Genomic DNA, 21,784 nt, shown 5'->3' with positions numbered 1-21,784 from the left:
CTCTGTTCACTACTGGTGTAGCAGCACTGCAGAGAGCATTGGCTCTGTTCACTACTAGTGTGGGACCACTGCAGAGAGCACTGGTACTGTTCACTACTAGTGTGGCACTACTGCAGAGAGTGCTGGCTCTGTTCACTACTAGTGTGGCACCACTGCAGAGAGTGCTGGCTCTGTTCACTACTAGTGTAATGCCACTGCAGTGAGCGCTGGCTCTGTTCACTACTAGTGTAGCACCACTGCAGAGAGCGCTGGCTCTGTTCACTACTAGTGTGGCACCTCTACAGAGAGCGCTGGCTCTGTTCACTATTAGTGTGGCACCACTGCAGAGAGCGCTGGCTCTGTTCACTACTAGTGTAGCGGCACAGGAGAGAGCGCTGGCTCTGTTCACTATTAGTGTAGCACCACTGCAGAGAGCGCTGGCTCTGTTCACTACTAGTGTAGCACCACTGCAGAGAGCGCTGGCTCTGTTCACTACTAGTGTAGCACCACTGCAGAGAGCGCTGGCTCTGTTCACTACTAGTGTAGCAGCACTGCATAGCGTGCTGACTCTGTTCACTACTGGTGTAGCACCACTACAGAGAGCGCTGGCTCTGTTCACTACTAGTGTAGCACCACTGCAGAGAGCGCTGGCTCTGTTCACTACTGGTGTAGCAGCACTGCAGAGAGCATTGGCTCTGTTCACTACTAGTGTGGGACCACTGCAGAGAGCACTGGTACTGTTCACTACTAGTGTGGCACTACTGCAGAGAGTGCTGGCTCTGTTCACTACTAGTGTGGCACCACTGCAGAGAGTGCTGGCTCTGTTCACTACTAGTGTGGCACCACTGCAGAGAGTGCTGGCTCTGTTCACTACTAGTGTAATGCCACTGCAGTGAGCGCTGGCTCTGTTCACTACTAGTGTAGCACCACTGCAGAGAGCACTGGTACTGTTCACTACTAGTGTGGCACCACTGCAGAGAGTGCTGGCTCTGTTCACTACTAGTGTGGCACCTCTACAGAGAGTGCTGGCTCTGTTCACTACTAGTGTGGCACCACTGCAGAGAGCGCTGGCTCTGTTCACTACTGGTGTAGCACCACTGCAGAGAGCGTTGGCTCTGTTCACTACTAGTGTAGCACCACTGCAGAGAGCGCTGGCTCTGTTCACTACTAGTGTGGCACCTCTACAGAGAGCGCTGGCTCTGTTCACTATTAGTGTGGCACCACTGCAGAGAGCGCTGGCTCTGTTCACTACTAGTGTAGCGGCACAGGAGAGAGCGCTGGCTCTGTTCACTATTAGTGTAGCACCACTGCAGAGAGCGCTGGCTCTGTTCACTACTAGTGTAGCACCACTGCAGAGAGCGCTGGCTCTGTTCACTACTAGTGTAGCACCACTGCAGAGAGCGCTGGCTCTGTTCACTACTAGTGTAGCAGCACTGCAGAGAGCATTGGCTCTGTTCACTACTGGTGTAGCACCACTGCAGAGAGCACTGGTACTGTTCACTACTAGTGTGGCACCACTACAGAGAGTGCTGGCTCTGTTCACTACTAGTGTGGCACCACTGCAGAGAGTGCTGGCTCTGTTCACTACTAGTGTGGCACCACTGCAGAGAGCACTGGCTCTGTTCACTACTAGTGTGGCACCACTGCAGAGTGCTGGCTCTTTTCACTACTAGTGTAGCAGCACTGCATAGCGTGCTGACTCTGTTCACTACTTGTGTAGCACCACTACAGAGAGCGCTGGCTCTGTTCACTACTAGTGTAGCACCACTGCAGAGAGCGCTGGCTCTGTGCACTATTAGTGTGGCACCACTGCAGAGAGCGCTGGCTCTGTTCACTACTAGTGTAGCGGCACAGCAGAGAGCACTGGCTCTGTTCACTATTAGTGTAGCACCACTGCAGAGAGCGCTGGCTCTGTTCACTACTAGTGTAGCACCACTGCAGAGAGCGCTGGCTCTGTTCACTACTAGTGTAGCACCACTGCAGAGAGTGCTGCCACTGTTCACTACTAGTGTAATGGCACTGCAGAGAGTACTAGCTCTGTTCACTACTAGTGTAATGCCACTGCTGAGAGCTGGCTCTGTTCACTACTAGTGTAGCACCACTGCAGAGAGTACTAGCTATGTTCACTACTAGTGTAATGGCACAGCAGAGAGTGCTGGCTCTGTTCACTACTAGTGTAGCACCACTGCAGAGAGTACTAGCTATGTTCACTACTAGTGTAATGGCACAGCAGAGAGTGCTGGCACTGTTCACTACTAGTGTAGAGGTGCTGCAGTAAAGTGTCAGCACTGTTCACTACAACTGTTGCAGCACTGCTGGCATAGGACCCCTGTTATGAGTGCTGATCGTGTCCTGTTACAAGGACAGCGGTCCGGAGGATAAAGCTTTATACTGGGGTGAATGTAAGACATTGTTCTGCATTCTGTCCATCAACTGTGTTTTTTGCAATTGTCACCCCGAGTGGGATGGGTAAGCTCAGACGTGAGTCCCACGCTCTCCACATCACTGGAGTCAAGCAAGCCGGGCTGAAGACGGCTGATAGCCAGAAACCGGTCCTCGGAAGCTTGATTCTGGTCCAGGAAAGACATGGCTTGGTAGTTTGGACTGGAATGTTCCCATGAGGCACAGGGTCAAGGCTGATTTGCATATAGCCAGTGTCTAACCCAGGGTGGTGTGGAGTGCAAAGAAACGATGGATTTAGGCCCAGATCTTTGTACTGGGGTGAATGTATGACATTGTTCTGCATTCTGTCCATCAACTGTTGTTTTTGTTATTGTAAAGTACACCCATAACTCCATCTGTTTCTAGAACATGCCGATCCATGCACTGAGCCATTGATTTAGTACAATGAGCTGGGAGGCCCAATAGTACCCTTTTATATTCGGAAGTGCGATGCCCCCGTCGTACCAGTTTGTGCATCGCTATACGCACTGGTTTTGCCATCCCACAGGAGATTGCTCACTCTGGCATCAATCGCTTTGAAGTAAGTGGGGGGGACCCTGTCCATTATTGACATAGCAGCCCTGTGGTAAAGTGATGAAAAGTGCCAGCACTTAAAGGAATGAGTTCACTTTTACGATGAATCCTTCAGTAAAGTAGTAAAAAGAGTCTTTGCAAAAAGAAGAATCCATAATGCAGATGTAATGACCCTGCACGAGAAGGTTTAATCGTGTATGAAGAAGATGAATATTTAATGCTGTTAAAACGAGCTTTTAAGAAGACGACGAGTGCTACTGCTGATGCGCGCACTTACACGAGTCTGCATGGAAGGCGGAAGTATTCTTGAAGATAATACGAGTCTGCGCGATACGAATTCTGAATGCGGATAAAATCAGCCTGTTTCGGAACATGAATCCTTTTGTGCAACGAGTGCATCTGTAAGAAGATAAATCCTCGCAGCGGGAACGTTGAGACCGAGTCAAACCATTCCCAATGCAGATAAAAGGAGTCGAAGAAACCAAGATGGATTTTAAGGCAGACACAGTGGGCCTCATTTATGAGGCCTTGCGTCACTTTTGCGCTTCCGATGCGTCACTTTTTGTGACGTATCGGCGGCATAAAACATGCCTCCTGTTGCGTACTATTTACAAAGTGATGCATCTAGGTAGACTCGTCACTTTGTAAACCCCTGCGCTACATTATACCTGCGTCAGGTATAATTTATGCAGGGGGGCGTATTGATGCAGGAAAGGGTCGTAGAAGTGACGCAGTGAAATCTATGAGATTTCACTGCGTCACTTTTACGACACCTTTGCGTCAAAATCTTGCGCCTGCCTCACAGCAGGCGTAAGACTGATGCAAGCCCTTTCACATGGGGCTTGCCCCATGTCAAAGGACGCATTGCTGGAGTTGCGTCACTTTTGTGACACACTCCAGCAATGCGTCACTTTTGCGCTTACAGATACCTCAGAAATACTGACGTATCTGTAACTCCGTGCGACATGATGCATCATACATTAAATATGATGCATCAGGAATGTCGCAAGGTGAGCGCACTGAGAAGTGATGCATGGCTGCTTTCACGCAGCAGTGCGTCATTTCTGATTAATGAGGCCCAGTGAGTCTGCATAAGATCCATTCTTAAACCTTGGCGCAGGAAGAGAAATCCTTCATATACATAAAACCAGTTTATGTAACGCGGAGATTCTTCAATGGGCATCAAATAAGTCTGCGCCAGAAAGTGGTCTGCCCGTGCTGGGCTCCCAGCGCCCACCTCTACTGCCGCCTCGAGTGGGCACGGGCGAGAGAGGCACTATGCCAAGGGCGCGTCAATGGCCCATTGTGACCTCCCCACGCACGCGGGGCCGTGGGACGAGCCCGCGAGGAGGAGAGGGGGCTCCATCCATGGGGTGACCGCACCCCCGGGGGCCTCTGCAAAGACACATGGAAGCAAAATAATGCGCTAACTCGGAATAACTGCGCCCACCCGTCCCTGCGGCGGTGCCCAGCGAGCGTGAGTGCCCAGACACAGGGGGCATTCACCCCCAGGGGCAGCGTGTACTATAGAGAGCGAGCCCCGCCCCCTCCCGATAGACAGACGCTGTTTACACGCACCCCATGGGGCGGGGACAGGGCACCGGGGCATTATCAACAGACCTAAGGCAGCCTCTGGAAGGGCAGACAGGGCCGGGGCAGGGTCACCCACGTGCCATGTAAAAGAGCTCAGAGGGTCGGTGCATTTACTGCAGAGAATGTGGCAACCAGCAAGCCCATGATTGGTCGGTTCACTCATACACTTGCCATACACATCCGCGTGAATACGGCGATATGGAGCTTCCAGTATCGGAAATGACGTCTCAGTGTTTCATCCTAGAGAGGTCGATAAATCGAGTGTGGCGACCACGGGTCACTGTAACTCTTTCATCGTCTACGGTTTACAAAATCTAGATTTTCTCCACATAATACGGGCACCACCTGCCACTGACTCCTCCCCAGACCCATGGGCCTTTCAGTGTCAAACACCCAGCGTGTCACTGACTCCTCCCCAGACCCATGGGCCTTTCAGTGTCAACCACCTAGCGTGTCAGTGACTCTGCCCCATCTCTCGTGGGCTGCCTGCTCCACCAAGAAAGACACTGCAACATTTGAACCACAGGAGTCAACCTTTCACTTTCTTCCCAATATGCAGATGACATGCAGATAATGAAACCAGCGTGACGCATTGAATGCTGGGTACGTGCAACCTTTTTTTTAACACAACACAAGACAATGTGTGTGTGTTTCCTTCAAACAGAAATAAAGGGAGGTCGGTGGGAGGGGTGCTAGAGAGGAGGCTGGGGCGATGTGCTTCGCCAGACTAGGGTCACCATGACTGAGGAGGGACACGAGTTACACCGGGCAGTAGCGCTGTCCAGCTCTCTGCATCCGTCCTTGTCTTGGGGTTGGGTGACTGTCCAGTGAGCGGCTAGCGAGGACAGTACTGCTGACACCAGACAACACTTTCGCATCACCAGGGCTGTGCTCTGCCATGGTGCAATTTTTGGAATCCCCTCTTTCACAAAGTTAAAACAGTATACAAGTTTGATTGATTTCAGTATAATCCGTCTGCAATAAGAAAATCAGTTTTTCTTATACACTCTGCATATACTCTGGTAGATTCCTTCAGTTGAGGCGACCTCTGATCCTGCTCCAGGGCCGGATCGCCCCCTCGCTCCCCTGCCGACTTCAGCGCCTCCTGTGCGCTCTCTCCCTGCTGCTGCTGCTACCAGTACGCCCTTGCATACCCGCTGTAGCCCCCTGGTCCCCCCCTCCGCTGGATCGCTCCCTCGCTCCCCTGCCGACTTCAGCGCCTCCTGTGCGCTCTCTCCCTGTTGCTGCCGCTACCAGTACACCCTTGCATCCCCGCTGTAGCCCCCTGGTCCCCCCCTCCGCCCCTCCTTTTTCTGTGACCCGCTGCATTTCCCGCCGCTTCCCCTGCGGCCACGCCCCCTCGCCGCCCCGCTCCCGCCTCCCAGCTGATCATCCCACCCTCCTCGTCTATATGGCATCCGCTGCCCAGACGCGTGCTGCTGGCACGCCAAAGGCGCGCCTAAGGCAAGCCTGTCTGCACCCGTCCATGCCTGGCCCACGCCTGGCCCGTGCCCACCGCCAGAATCCCTGGACCCCGAGTACTCCACACCGCGGGCTCCGATACGACTCCAACACCCTCCACGCACTCAACAGCGGCCGATACCACCGCTGCTTCGAGGCCACCCCGAAACACACCCACGGACCCTTATCCTGCCACACCTACAAATTCACCTACGACAGAGCCACCAAACCGCCAAGCACCGGGCCCAACCACCTCCGCTGCATCCTCCTCAACACCTGCTCCGCACGAAAACACGCCATCGAGCTCTGGGACCTACTAGACACCTCCGCCCCAGACATTGCCTTCCTGACAGAGACCTGGTGGAACGACTCATTGGCAGCTGACATCGCCATAGCCATCCCGGACGGCTACAAGATCACCCGCAGAGACCGCACCAACTGGATTGGAGGAGGAATAGCCATCGTCCACAAATCCCCCCTCCAGGTCCACACCGTTGCAGACGACTCCCTCAACTCCGCCGAACACCTCCACTTCCGGATCCACACCGACCCCAACACCACCCTCAGAGGAACACTCATCTACAGACCCCCCGGACCCCCTTCAACGACTCGATCGCCGACCTCGCCAGCACCCACGCACTCGTCTCCACGGACTACATCCTCCTTGGGGACCTGAACTTCCACCTCAAGAACAACAACAACGCCAACTCCACCGCCCTGATCGCCAACCTCGCCAACCTTGGCCTCCGACAACTCATCACCGAACCCACCCACGCCGCCGGCCACACGCTCGACCCCATCTTCACCACAAACACCCACATCGCCTTCAACCACACCACCGAGCTCCACTGGTCTGACTACCGATACATCCACTTCACCTTCAAGAAACCAACCACGCACCATCGCACCCAACAGTTGCCCCGCCGCTGCTGGAGCAAAGTTACAGAGGACCAACTGACCTCAACCCTCACACAGAACCCACCCACCGACCCCACCGACACACACGCCGCCGCCCAAAACTTCAGACAGTGGATCGACGACTGCACCAACACCCTCACCCCAATCAAGATACCCTCCATCAACCATCCCAGCAAGAAAGCCGCCTGGTTCACAGAAGAACGCCAGACCTCCAAACGAGCGTGCCTGAAGCTGGAGAAGATATGGCTCCACGACCACGCACCAGACAGCCACGCAGCCCACAAAGACGCCATTCGCAGACATCACCACCTCATCAGAACAGCCAAGAGATCGTCCTTCACAGCCAGACTGGACAACCACGCACACAACAGCACAGAACTTTTCAACATAGTGAAGGAACTCTCCAACCCAAACACCAACTACATCCCACCCTCGCAAGATCTCTGCGACTCACTGGCCACCTTCTTCCACCGCAAGATCGCCGACATACAAGACAGCTTCAACTCCTCACCCGCCCCGACCACAACAAACCACACCCCGAACGCCATCTGAACCAACCTGCTAACCGCCTGGTCCCACTTCAATGATGAAGAGACACGCAAGGTCATGAACTCCATCCACTCAGGATCTCCGTCAGACCCCTGCCCACATCACGTGTTCAACAAAGCTGACGCAACCATCGCACCCCAATTGCGGAAGATCATTAACATCTCCTTCCACACAGCGACACTCCTGGAAAGCTGGAAACACGCCGAAATCAACGCCCTCCTCAAGAAGCCCAAGGCGGACCCCAAAGACCTCAAGAACTTCTGTCCCATCTCCCTGCTCCCCTTCCAGGCGAAGGTCATCGAAAAAATCGCCAACATGCAGCTGACCCAACACCTCGAGGACAACAACATCCTAGACCCATCCCAGTCCGGATTCAGACACACCCACAGCACCAAGACTGTCCTCATCGCCGCCACAGACGACATCAGGCGCCTGCTAGACAACGGCGAAACCTCAGCCCTCATCCTCCTGGACCTGTCTGCCTCCTTCGACACGGTATGCCACCGCACACTAAGAACACGCCTCCAAGAAGCCGGTATCCAGAAAAAGGCCCTTGACTGGACCACGTCCTTCCTCTCTGGCAGAACACAGAGTCCGCCTCATGCCCTACTGCTCCAAAGCCACCGATATCATCTGCGGCGTACCCCAGGGATCATCCCTCAGCCCGACGCTGTTCAACGTCTACATGGCCCCCCTTGCACAAGTAGCCCGACAGCACGACCTGAACATCATTTCCTGCGCAGACGACACCCAGCTCATCCTCTCCCTCACCAAGGATCCACACAGCGCCAAAATCAACCTCCACGAGCGAATGAAGGCCGTCGCCGAGTGGATTAGGAGAGGCCGTCTCAAACTGAACTCGGACAAGATAGAGGTCCTCATCCTAGGCCCCACCCCCTCCGCGTGGGACGACTCCTGGTGGCCGACCGTACTGGGAGCAGCTCCAACACCCACGGACCACGCATGCAACCTAGGATTCATCCTCGACCCCTCCCTCTCCATGTCGAAACAGATCAACGCGCTCCATCTCCTGCTTCAACACCCTCCGCATGCTCCGCAGGATCTACAAGTGGGTCCCGACCGAAACAGGAAGAACGGTGACCCAGGCCCTCGTCATCAGCAGACTGGACTATGGCAACACACTCTATGCAGGAATCCTGGCCAAACACCTGTGACGACTACATTGCATCCAGAACGCCTCAGCCCGACTGATCCTCAATGTCCCCCACCACAGCCACATCACCTCCCACCTAAGAGACCTGCACTGGCTCCCCGTCGACAAGAGGATCACCTTCAAGCTCCTCACCCACGCACACAAAGCACTCCACAACACCGGACCAGCTTACCTGAACAACAGACTCAACTTCTACACTCCCGCCCGCCAGCTCCGCTCCGCCAGCCTTGCCCTCGCCGCCGTCCTCCGCATCCAACGAACGACCTCTGGCCGCAGATCCTTCTCCTTCCTCGTCGCCAAGACCGGGAACACCCTCCCCACCCATCTACAACAGACCCAAGACCTGCTGACCCTCAGGAGGATACTCAAGACCTGGCTCTTCGAGCAGTAGCAGCACCCCACCTCCCCCACAGCGTCTTCAGACCCTCACTGGTAAGTAGTGCGCTATACAAGTTTTCTGATTGATTGATTGATTCATTGATTGATTGAGTAGAAGGGTAGTATGTCGAAGGGAATCAGCCCTTGAACACACTATACACACAACACTTCACCTGCCCCCGCTCAGCCCATTCCCTGCTCACACCCGTCCCCGCTCAGCCCATTCTCTGCGTCCCCGCTCAGCCCATTCTCTGCTCACACCCGCCCCCGCTCAGCCCATTCCCTGCTCACACCCGTCCCCGCTCAGCCCATTCTCTGCTCTCACCAGTCCCCGCTCAGCCCATTCTCTGCTCACACCAGTCTCCGCTCAGCCCATTCTCTGCTCACACCAGTCCCCGCTCAGCCCATTCTCTGCTCACACCCGTCCCCGCTCAGCCCATTCCTTAGTTACACCAGTCCTTGCAGCTTTTCCTCGCACCCCATTTGCAGAATTCGACATTTCCCATCGGCCTCTTCACTTTGCAAGAGTTGGAGCTGCAGCCCACGGCAGCAAGAGGAGAATTGAACTCTGGCCTTCGTGCCCCACCTAGCGGCCACACAAGGAATGGCGCCTTTGGCTTCCCAGCACCACAGCACTAATAACACCTATGCTCCTCTTTCTTGCATATCATACATACATCATGCCTTCTGTACCCCTGCCGGCCACCGAGAACAGCTCTGAACTCACAGCAGCACTTAGGGGCAGATTTACAAGCCCCTTGCGCCACTTTTGGGTCACTTTTCCCATGTTAAAAATTACGCAAAAAGTGGCGCAAGGAGCTTGTAAATCTGCCCCTTAGTACTTTAAGTGGATAGAAAAATTTAAAGGCATGGCAACAAAAAGGGGCGTGGTCTAAGAATCCTTTACAAGCGGCGTGGCTTAAAACAAACGAAAATAGTGAGCTTCGCCCAGCATGCCACATACCTGCCAGCTTGCACAAAAACCTCCCTCACCATGTGAGGAGGGGCCCAGCAGGGGGCGGGGCCTCGTGCCGAGAATTATCCACAGGTACTTGTGCCCCCACCCTGCCCCCAAACCCCCTCCTCCAAAAACAACAAAAGAGCCCCCTGAGGCTGGTGTCGATGTCCTGGGGTGTTTTCACACCCTCTAATGGACGTGGGCAGGTGAAAGCCTCCAACATCGAAGCTCGTTTTCCCCACCACCGCGTGATATCGACTCCTCACTTGGAGACCCTGTGATGGGAGCGGACATCGTGTGCCACACGGTGGCACCGTGTGAGTTGACAGGGCTGCTGCCACCTGGACAGTATTTGGGCCCCATCCACCTCACACAACATACATCTAAAACAAGTCAGACCTATTGGCAAATGCGTGTACCCAGCGTGTTGTCTGTGTCAGATACACACATAATGCTTTTGTGGTGAGTAGTTCCAAGTCGGGCCCTGGTGGTCGCTCATTCTGTCAGACACTTGCGCCATTTTTCTTCACGCATCTTTCTGAAATCCTCCATTTTCTTTTCTCACACGTTCTCACAAGAAAATTGGTTCATATGTGTCTGTGCGCTCGGCAGAGAGGCCACTGATTGGATGTGCTTGTTGTAGTCTGAACCCCTTTATGACCCACTGACAGGCACCGTGAGAAACTGGCAGTGCCTTGAGCCTTAAATTCACAGTTCTCAATCGTGCCCGCCATGAACACCCACTCACAGCCTGAACTCACCCAGGGGCCTGGGAGTGACTCAGTGCAATGTATGCACTATCCATGAGTCACACGGTGCATGAAAAAAGACCACAGAAACACAGCACCTCGAAACAAAGCAACCACTCCTAGGGTAAGCACAATGAAGCAAAGCAGGGCCTCGAAGCAAAGCAACCACTCCTAGGGAAAGCACAATGAAGCAAAGCAGGGCCTCGAAACACAGCAACCACTCCTAGGGAAAGCACAATGAAGCAAAGCAGGGCCTCGAAGCAAAGCAACCACTCCTAGGGAAAGCACAATGAAGCAAAGCAGCGCCTCGAAGCAAAGCAACCACTCCTAGGGAAAGGATATGAAGCAAAGCAGCGCCTCGAAACAAAGCAACCACTCCTAGGGAAAGCACAATGAAGCAAAGCAGCGCCTCGAAGCAAAGCAACCACTCCTAGGGAAAGCACAATGAAGCAAAGCAGGGCCTCGAAGCAAAGCAACCACTCCTAGGGAAAGCACAATGAAGCAAAGCAGCGCCTCGAAACAAAGCAACCACTCCTAGGGAAAGCACAATGAAGCAAAGCAGCGCCTCGAAACACAACAACCACTCCTAGGGTAAGCACAATGAAGCAAAGCAGGGCCTCGAAACACAGCAACCACTCCTAGGGAAAGCACAATGAAGCAAAGCAGCGCCTCGAAACAAAGCAACCACTCCTAGGGAAAGCACAATGAAGCAAAGCAGCGCCTCGAAGCAAAGCAACCACTCCTAGGGAAAGGATATGAAGCAAAGCAGCGCCTCGAAACAAAGCAACCACTCCTAGGGAAAGGATATGAAGCAAAGCAGCGCCTCGAAACAAAGCAACCACTCCTAGGGAAAGCACAATGAAGCAAAGCAGGGCCTCGAAACAAAGCAACCACTCCTAGGGAAAGCACAATGAAGCAAAGCAGGGCCTCGAAGCAAAGCAACCACTCCTAGGGAAAGCACAATGAAGCAAAGCAGCGCCTCGAAGCAAAGCAACCACTCCTAGGGAAAGGATATGAAGCAAAGCAGCGCCTCGAAACAAAGCAACCACTCCTAGGGAAAGCACAATGAAGCAAAGCAGCGCCTCGAAGCAAAGCAACCACTCCTAGGGAAAGCACAATGGAGCAAAGCAGCGCCTCGAAGCAAAGCAACCACTCCTAGGGTAAGCACAGTGAAGCAAAGCAGCGCCTCGAAACACAGCAACCACTCCTAGGGAAAGCACAATGAAGCAAAGCAGTGCCTCGAAGCAAAGCAACCACTCCTAGGGTAAGCACAATGAAGCAAAGCAGCGCCTCGAAGCGAAGCAACCACTCCCAGGGAAAGCACAATGAAGCAAAGCAGCGCCTCGAAACGAAGCAACCACTCCTAGGGAAAGCCCAATGAAGCAAAGCAGCGCCTCGAAACAAAGCAACCACTCCTAGGGAAAGCACAATGAAGCAAAGCAGCGCCTCGAAACACAGCAACCACTCCTAGGGAAAGCACAATGAAGCAAAGCAGCGCCTCGAAACACAGCAACCACTCCTAGGGAAAGCACAATGAAGCAAAGCAGCGCCTCGAAACACAGCAACCACTCCTAGGGAAAGCACAATGAAGCAAAGCAGCGCCTCGAAACAAAGCAACCACTCCTAGGGAAAGCACAATGAAGCAAAGCAGCGCCTCGAAACACAGCAACCACTCCTAGGGAAAGCACAATGAAGCAAAGCAGCGCCTCGAAACAAAGCAACCACTCCTAGGGAATGCACAATGAAGCAAAGCAGCGCCTCGAAACAAAGCAACCACTCCTAGGGTAAGCACAATGAAGCAAAGCAGCGCCTCGAAGCGAAGCAACCACTCCCAGGGAAAGCACAATGAAGCAAAGCAGCGCCTCGAAACAAAGCAACCACTCCTAGGGAAAGCCCAATGAAGCAAAGCAGCGCCTCGAAACAAAGCAACCACTCCTAGGGAAAGCACAATGAAGCAAAGCAGCGCCTCGAAACACAGCAACCACTCCTAGGGAAAGCACAATGAAGCAAAGCAGCGCCTCGAAACACAGCAACCACTCCTAGGGAAAGCACAATGAAGCAAAGCAGCGCCTCGAAACACAGCAACCACTCCTAGGGAAAGCACAATGAAGCAAAGCAGCGCCTCGAAACAAAGCAACCACTCCTAGGGAAAGCACAATGAAGCAAAGCAGCGCCTCGAAACACAGCAACCACTCGTAGGGAAAGCACAATGAAGCAAAGCAGCGCCTCGAAACACAGCAACCACTCCTAGGGAAAGCACAATGAAGCAAAGCAGCGCCTCGAAACAAAGCAACCACTCCTAGGGAATGCACAATGAAGCAAAGCAGCGCCTCGAAACAAAGCAACCACTCCTAGGGAAAGCACAATGAAGCAAAGCAGCGCCTCGAAACAAAGCAACCACTCCTAGGGAAAGCACAATGAAGCAAAGCAGCGCCTCGAAACAAAGCAACCACTCCTAGGGAAAGCACAATGAAGCAAAGCAGCGCCTCGAAGCAAAGCAACCACTCCTAGGGTAAGCACAATGAAGCAAAGCAGCGCCTCGAAACAAAGCAACCACTCCTAGGGAAAGCACAATGAAGCAAAGCAGCGCCTCGAAGCAAAGCAACCACTCCTAGGGTAAGCACAATGAAGCAAAGCAGCGCCTCGAAACACAGCAACCACTCCTAGGGTAAGCACAATGAAGCAAAGCAGGGCCTCGAAACAAAGCAACCACTCCTAGGGAAAGCACAATGAAGCAAAGCAGGGCCTCGAAGCAAAGCAACCACTCCTAGGGAAAGCACAATGAAGCAAAGCAGCGCCTCGAAGCAAAGCAACCACTCCTAGGGAAAGGATATGAAGCAAAGCAGCGCCTCGAAACAAAGCAACCACTCCTAGGGAAAGCACAATGAAGCAAAGCAGGGCCTCGAAACAAAGCAACCACTCCTAGGGAAAGCACAATGAAGCAAAGCAGGGCCTCGAAGCAAAGCAACCACTCCTAGGGAAAGCACAATGAAGCAAAGCAGCGCCTCGAAGCAAAGCAACCACTCCTAGGGAAAGGATATGAAGCAAAGCAGCGCCTCGAAACAAAGCAACCACTCCTAGGGAAAGCACAATGAAGCAAAGCAGCGCCTCGAAGCAAAGCAACCACTCCTAGGGAAAGCACAATGAAGCAAAGCAGGGCCTCGAAACAAAGCAACCACTCCTAGGGAAAGCACAATGAAGCAAAGCAGGGCCTCGAAGCAAAGCAACCACTCCTAGGGAAAGCACAATGAAGCAAAGCAGCGCCTCGAAGCAAAGCAACCACTCCTAGGGAAAGGATATGAAGCAAATCAGCGCCTCGAAACAAAGCAACCACTCCTAGGGAAAGCACAATGAAGCAAAGCAGCGCCTCGAAGCAAAGCAACCACTCCTAGGGAAAGCACAATGGAGCAAAGCAGCGCCTCGAAGCAAAGCAACCACTCCTAGGGTAAGCACAGTGAAGCAAAGCAGCGCCTCGAAGCAAAGCAACCACTCCTAGGGTAAGCACAGTGAAGCAAAGCAGCGCCTCGAAACAAAGCAACCACTCCTAGGGAAAGCACAGTGAAGCAAAGCAGCGCCTCGAAGCAAAGCAACCACTCCTAGGGTAAGCACAATGAAGCAAAGCAGCGCCTCGAAGCAAAGCAACCACTCCTAGGGTAAGCACAATGAAGCAAAGCAGGGCCTCGAAACAAAGCAACCACTCCTAGGGAAAGCACAATGAAGCAAAGCAGCGCCTCGAAACAAAGCAACCACTCCTAGGGAAAGCACAATGAAGCAAAGCAGCGCCTCGAAGCAAAGCAACCACTCCTAGGGTAAGCACAATGAAGCAAAGCAGGGCCTCGAAACACAGCAACCACTCCTAGGGTAAGCACAATGAAGCAAAGCAGGGCCTCGAAACAAAGCAACCACTCCTAGGGAAAGCACAGTGAAGCAAAGCAGCGCCTCGAAGCAAAGCAACCACTCCTAGGGAAAGCACAATGAAGCAAAGCAGCGCCTCGAAGCATAGCAACCACTCCTAGGGAAAGCACAATGGAGCAAAGCAGCGCCTCGAAACATAGCAACCACTCCTAGGGAAAGTACAATGAAGCAAAGCAGCGCCTCGAAACATAGCAACCACTCCTAGGGAAAGCACAATGGAGCAAAGCAGCGCTTTGAAACAAAGCAACCACTCCTAGGGTAAGCACAGTGAAGCAAAGCAGCGCCTCGAAACATAGCAACCACTCCTAGGGAAAGCACAATGGAGCAAAGCAGCGCCTCGAAGCATAGCAACCACTCCTAGGGAAAGCACAATGGAGCAAAGCAGCGCCTCGAAACATAGCAACCACTCCTAGGGAAAGCACAATGAAGCAAAGCAGCGCCTCGAAACATAGCAACCACTCCTAGGGAAAGCACAATGGAGCAAAGCAGCGCCTCGAAACAAAGCAACCACTCCTAGGGTAAGCACAATGAAGCAAAGCAGCGCCTCGAAACAAAGCAACCACTCCTAGGGAATGCACAATGAAGCAAAGCAGGGCCTCGAAACAAAGCAACCACTCCTAGGGAAAGCACAGTGAAGCAAAGCAGCGCCTCGAAACAAAGCAACCACTCCCAGGGTAAGCACAATGAAGCAAAGCAGCGCCTCGAAACAAAGCAACCACTCCCAGGGTAAGCACAATGAAGCAAAGCAGCGCCTCGAAACAAAGCAACCACTCCCAGGGAAAGCACAATGGAGCAAAGCAGCGCCTCGAAACAAAGCAACCACTCCTAGGGTAAGCACAATGAAGCAAAGCAGCGCCTCGAAACAAAGCAACCACTCCTAGGGTAAGCACAATGAAGCAAAGCAGCGCCTCGAAACAAAGCAACCACTCCTAGGGAAAGCACAATGAAGCAAAGCAGCGCCTCGAAACAAAGCAACCACTCCTAGGGTAAGCACAATGAAGCAAAGCAGCGCCTCGAAGCAAAGCAACCACTCCTAGGGAAAGCACAATGAAGCAAAGCAGCGCCTCGAAGCAAAGCAACCACTCCTAGGTTAAGCACAATGAAGCAAAGCAGCGCCTCGAAACACAGCAACCACTCCTAGGGAAAGCACAATGAAGCAAAGCAGGGCCTCGAAACAAAGCAACCACTCCTAGGGAAAGCACAATGAAGCAAAGCAGCGCCTCGAAGCAAAGCAACCACTCCTAGGGAAAGCACAATGAAGCAAAGCAGGGCCTCGAAACAAAGCAACCACTCCTAGGGAAAGCACAATGAAGCAAAGCAGCGCCTCGAAGCAAAGCAACCACTCCTAGGGTAAGCACAATGAAGCAAAGCAGGGCCTCGAAACAAAGCAACCACTCCTAGGGAAAGCACAATGAAGCAAAGCAGCGCCTCGAAGCAAAGCAACCACTCCTAGGGAAAGCACAATGAAGCAAAGCAGCGCCTCGAAGCAAAGCAACCACTCCTAGGGAAAGCACAATGAAGCAAAGCAGCGCCTCGAAACAAAGCAACCACTCCTAGGGAAAGCACAATGAAGCAAAGCAGCGCCTCGAAACAAAGCAACCACTCCTAGGGAAAGCACAATGAAGCAAAGCAGCGCCTCGAAACAAAGCAACCACTCCTAGGGTAAGCACAATGAAGCAAAGCAGCGCCTCGAAGCAAAGCAACCACTCCTAGGGAAAGCACAATGGAGCAAAGCAGCGCCTCGAAACAAAGCAACCACTCCTAGGGTAAGCACAATGAAGCAAAGCAGCGCCTCGAAGCAAAGCAACCACTCCTAGGGAAAGCACAATGGAGCAAAGCAGCGCCTCGAAACAAAGCAACCACTCCTAGGGTAAGCACAATGAAGCAAAGCAGCGCCTCGAAGCAAAGCAACCACTCCTAGGGAAAGCACAATGAAGCAAAGCAGCGCCTCGAAGCAAAGCAACCACTCCTAGGGTAAGCACAATGAAGCAAAGCAGCGCCTCGAAGAAAAGCAACCACTCCTAGGGAAAGCACAATGAAGCAAAGCAGCGCCTCGAAACAAAGCAACCACTCCTAGGGAAAGCACAATGAAGCAAAGCAGCGCCTCGAAGCAAAGCAACCACTCCTAGGGAAAGCACAGTGAAGCAAAGCAGCGCCTCGAAACAAAGCAACCACTCCTAGGGAAAGCACAATGAAGCAAAGCAGCGCCTCGAAACAAAGCAACCACTCCTAGGGAAAGCACAATGAAGCAAAGCAACGCCTCGAAACAAAGCAACCACTCCCAGGGAAAGCACAATGAAGCAAAGCAGCGCCTCGAAACACAGCAACCACTCGTAGGGAAAGCACAATGAAGCAAAGCAGCGCCTCGAAACATAGCAACCACTCCTAGGGAAAGCACAATGAAGCAAAGCAGCGCCTCGAAACAAAGCAACCACTCCTAGGGAAAGCACAATGAAGCAAAGCAGCGCCTCGAAACAAAGCAACCACTCCTAGGGAAAGCACAATGAAGCAAAGCAGCGCCTCGAAGCAAAGCAACCACTCCTAGGGTAAGCACAATGAAGCAAAGCAGCGCCTCGAAACAAAGCAACCACTCCTAGGGAAAGCACAATGGAGCAAAGCAGCGCCTCGAAACAAAGCAACCACTCCTAGGGAAAGCACAATGAAGCAAAGCAGCGCCTCGAAACAAAGCAACCACTCCTAGGGAAAGCACAATGAAGCAAAGCAGCGCCTCGAAGCATAGCAACCACTCCTAGGGAAAGGATATGAAGCAAAGCAGCGCCTCGAAGCAAAGCAACCACTCCTAGGGTAAGCACAATGAAGCAAAGCAGCGCCTCGAAACAAAGCAACCACTCCTAGGGAAAGCACAATGAAGCAAAGCAGCGCCTCGAAACACAGCAACCACTCCTAGGGTAAGCACAATGAAGCAAAGCAGGGCCTCGAAACAAAGCAACCACTCCTAGGGAAAGCACAATGAAGCAAAGCAGCGCCTCGAAGCAAAGCAACCACTCCTAGGGAAAGCACAATGAAGCAAAGCAGCGCCTCGAAGCAAAGCAACCACTCCTAGGGAAAGCACAATGAAGCAAAGCAGGGCCTCGAAACAAAGCAACCACTCCTAGGGAAAGCACAATGAAGCAAAGCAGCGCCTCGAAACACAGCAACCACTCCTAGGGTAAGCACAATGAAGCAAAGCAGGGCCTCGAAACAAAGCAACCACTCCTAGGGAAAGCACAATGAAGCAAAGCAGGGCCTCAAAACAAAGCAACCACTCCTAGGGAAAGCACAATGAAGCAAAGCAGCGCCTCGAAACAAAGCAACCACTCCTAGGGAATGCACAATGAGGCAAAGCAGCGCCTCGAAGCAAAGCAACCACTCCTAGGGTAAGCACAATGAAGCAAAGCAGGGCCTCGAAACAAAGCAACCACTCCTAGGGTAAGCACAATGAAGCAAAGCAGCGCCTCGAAGCAAAGCAACCACTCCTAGGGTAAGCACAATGAAGCAAAGCAGCGCCTCGAAACAAAGCAACCACTCCTAGGGAAAGCACAATGAAGCAAAGCAGCGCCTCGAAACACAGCAACCACTCCTAGGGTAAGCACAATGAAGCAAAGCAGCGCCTCGAAACAAAGCAACCACTCCTAGGGAAAGCACAATGAAGCAAAGCAGCGCCTCGAAACAAAGCAACCACTCCTAGGGTAAGCACAATGAAGCAAAGCAGCGCCTCGAAGCAAAGCAACCACTCCTAGGGTAAGCACAATGAAGCAAAGCAGCGCCTCGAAACACAGCAACCACTCCTAGGGAAAGCACAATGAAGCAAAGCAGGGCCTCGAAGCAAAGCAACCACTCCTAGGGAAAGCACAATGAAGCAACGCGTGTAAAATGTAAACAGGAGTTGATTCCTTAGGGGTCTTTACAGTCATTGTTGAGAAATCGATCAGTCTGTTTGCCAATAAAGATAATGACATGAAGATAGAACCCAATAGGGATTCGGCTCACTTAAAGCCATGGCAGCACGGAACGTGAAACAGCACTGAACCCACAGCAGCACTGAACCCACAGCGGCACTCAACCCACAGCGGCACTCAACCCACCGCGGCACTCAACCCACAGCGGCACTCAACCCACAGCGGCACTCAACCCACAGCGGCACTCAACCCACAGCGGCACTCAACCCACAGCGGCACTCAACCCACAGCGGCACTCAACCCACAGCGGCACTCAACCCGCAGCGGCGCTCAACCCACAGCGGCACTCAACCCACAGCGGCACTCAACCCACAGCGGCACTCAACCCACAGCGGCACTGAACCCACAGCGGCACTGAACCCACAGCGGCACTGAACCCACAGCAGCACTGAACCCACAGCGGCACTCAACCCACAGCGGCACTCAACCCACAGCGGCACTCAACCCACAGCAGCCTGAGACAGAAAAGCTTCACTCAATATATAGAACCTCCAGAGCAGTGAAAGGCTGCATTCCTTACACCTCAAACATGCATCGAAATATTTGAAAACAACGGAGCTCTGTCAATAGCAGTATTTCAACATTCATATGATTTACCCGGACAAGGTCAAGGAGTCCAGGAGGCATCTTAAAGCTTCTGCACCCCATCATCAAGACAAAAGCTGAAGTTACATTCACCACTGGTGCTTTGGTCTGGGCACCATCTCAACCAGAACAGAAATCATTTTCTAAGTCATTCTGAAAACTTTAATGATGCCCTCCAGTCTTTGCGTGCACAGAAGTGCGCAGCTAAGACTAGAGGGGGGAATTACTGCCTCGAAACAAGAATCGCGGAGAGTAGCGGCTTACGCGAAACACGTTGAGAGACTGGTGCAGGTGGTGCCAACCGTATTTCATCGTGAACGTAGAGAAGAGATGACGGATGTGATTGCAACGGTGACTCCATTCCCTAGTAAGGTAGAGGATTCCAAAGGGAGATCCCTTTACATCAGCCGCCGTCACCCCGAATGAACTTCACAAGGCAAGTGGGAGCCCTAACAGTGAAACATCAGAGGCAGAAACAATGCTCTTGGAAACTGTCGGAGGTCCTTTTACATCTACAGGGGGAGCCCCTAAACTCAGCAGAGAACACCCCAACCTGAAGTTTGAATGGGCCTTTAGGGGCATATTATCAACAACTAGCGATATTTATTGCTAAATAAGCTTGGCGAATTTTTTTTTATCGCCGCGCATCGCCGGATTTTATCACAGAGATAACGTGCTATTAGCAACGTTTATCTCTAAAGCAATAAAATGTCCGGCGATAGCTGCTCAATGCGTGAATATCGCTGGAAATCCAGCGATATTCAGGCATTATCGCTAATAGGGACTTAGCCTGAATATCCACCTCCCATTGGATATACAGGCTAAGAACTGGTCTGAGCAGGCGTTAGGTTTTGGAGATATTCGCGCTCAGCCCGAATATTTCCATCGCTATGCCTGCGTTGATAATAGGCGATAGCTGTGTTAGCGGCTGCTTTCAGTCGCTAACAAGTTGGGTACGCCCACTTTGCATGTTATTAGCGATAAATATCGCTGACATGCAAAGCGGGCCCCAGACTGCTGACTATGGCCTACAAGCTGTCGCTAACTGCGGTTAGCGATAGCTTGCTCATAGGGAGATAAAATTATCGCTGCTTAGCGGCCGAAAACGGCCGCTAAAGCGGCGATAATCTCATATCGCCCGCCTTGGTAATATGCCCCATAGTTCCTGAGCAGCAGATGCCCCAGACGCTTGTTTATGGCGTTTGACCCAATCATTTAAACCTATGAAGAAGGTTTGGGTCCTGAAGATCCAGCAGCTGCTTGAAATGTCATCGACATGCGACCTGCTGCTACTGCTCCCGCTGTAGACGAGAAGCAGTTAACAGGGCAGCTGTTGGCTGTGAAATAGCATTTCTTCAGGTGACCAACTAAACACCACATTTGCAGATGGTAACTGCACTTGGATTTGTATAGCGCTTCATAACTCTTGCAAAGTGCTGAAGCACGCTGTCAGCCGTGTAGCATGCTGCTCCGTGTGGAAGTGCTCACCTGGAAGAATGTTGCGTTTGCGGTGAGGTCTAAGAGGTTTGGCGCCGTGTGCTAGCGAGCAGAGTGGTGAATACATCCTGTCGGGATGCAGTACACAAAGTGTGATGGTGGGGATGGGATGAATGAATGTCATTTATAAAGCGCACAGCTGCTTCCCAGGAAGCTTCCCGGCGCTATAGAGAGACGACAGATGAGATACAGGGTGCACAGAGTTCACATTAGTCAGCTGCTGGGAGTTACTCCAGCGGCGGCCAGTGGAGAGGGGCGGAGGCGGGGCGGGGTGGGAGGGTCTTATGTCAACTGACAGAATAGGTATAATTAAATAAATAAATAATACATATTCCAGCATCTGTTGGCCCCCAACGCTGCGCGCTGCCCCGCGCCACAACGTGTTTACCTGTGGAGGCCGCTGCGGAGTTACTCTGCCCTGGCTCTATGATTTTTTTGTGATTGCGAAACCGTGAACCCTCGGAGGCAGTCTTTTTTATAGTCTTGGCAGGGATGAGAGAGAAAAACAAGAGATATCTGCCTGGAAAGTCTGCATTAGTGCTATCCTCACAGCAAGAGGTTGCTGTGGGTCTGGAATCCAAAGGGCCTTCTTGTCCAATCAAGGAGCTGGCAGGCCTGATTGGGACAGGAATGGACTATATTCGAATCATACAAGATGTCAGCGGGCTGTACTAGAGCCATATGGTACAATGTAGAGCCGCGGCACTCCCAGTGTGTCCTGGAATAAGCCAGTTAATGGAGATTACTCGTGGTTAGGGTGCTCGGGATGATTACCTCCTAGTCCCCGAGGTGCTAAATAGGCAAAATGTCTGAAGAACCTTGCGCAGTGTACGGTTGAAGTCTCAAGCACTCCTTAGGCGTCGAACGTGCTACATTCTTAAGGATAAGATGAACAAAACGTGTTTTTCTCAAAGTTGAAATCAAAGTTTAATTCAGTTGATGGAAGACATCCTATTGCGTCATATGATCAAACATCCATGGTGAATCAATCCAGTTTTAAAACATCAAGGAAGATTTTATTCCATTATCCAACTTTATAACATTGTTACGTCATAAACGGTATCCCCTATGCATTTCGAGCACAGCTCTTCTT

At 52.4% G+C, this 21,784-nt stretch overlaps 1 protein-coding gene and 1 non-coding gene across 3 annotated transcripts in view; one reads left to right on the top strand and one right to left on the bottom strand.

Annotated features, from left to right (window-relative positions):
• TSC22D4 (TSC22 domain family member 4) overlaps positions 1-21,784 on the bottom strand; it is a 364,865-nt gene that overhangs the window by 41,229 nt on the left and 301,852 nt on the right. The window lies entirely within an intron of this gene.
• LOC147678738 (U4atac minor spliceosomal RNA) lies at positions 5,343-5,466 on the top strand. Its single transcript, XR_015303007.1, has one exon. It is a non-coding gene; the product is annotated as a U4atac minor spliceosomal RNA (small nuclear RNA).

The sequence above is a fragment of the Lissotriton vulgaris genome, chromosome 12 (assembly GCF_964263255.1).
Source record: "Lissotriton vulgaris chromosome 12, aLisVul1.2, whole genome shotgun sequence".
Classification (NCBI taxonomy): Eukaryota; Metazoa; Chordata; class Amphibia; order Caudata; family Salamandridae; genus Lissotriton; species Lissotriton vulgaris.
Note: the sequence above shows the minus strand (reverse complement) of the source record. Positions and strands in the feature narration are given on the sequence as shown.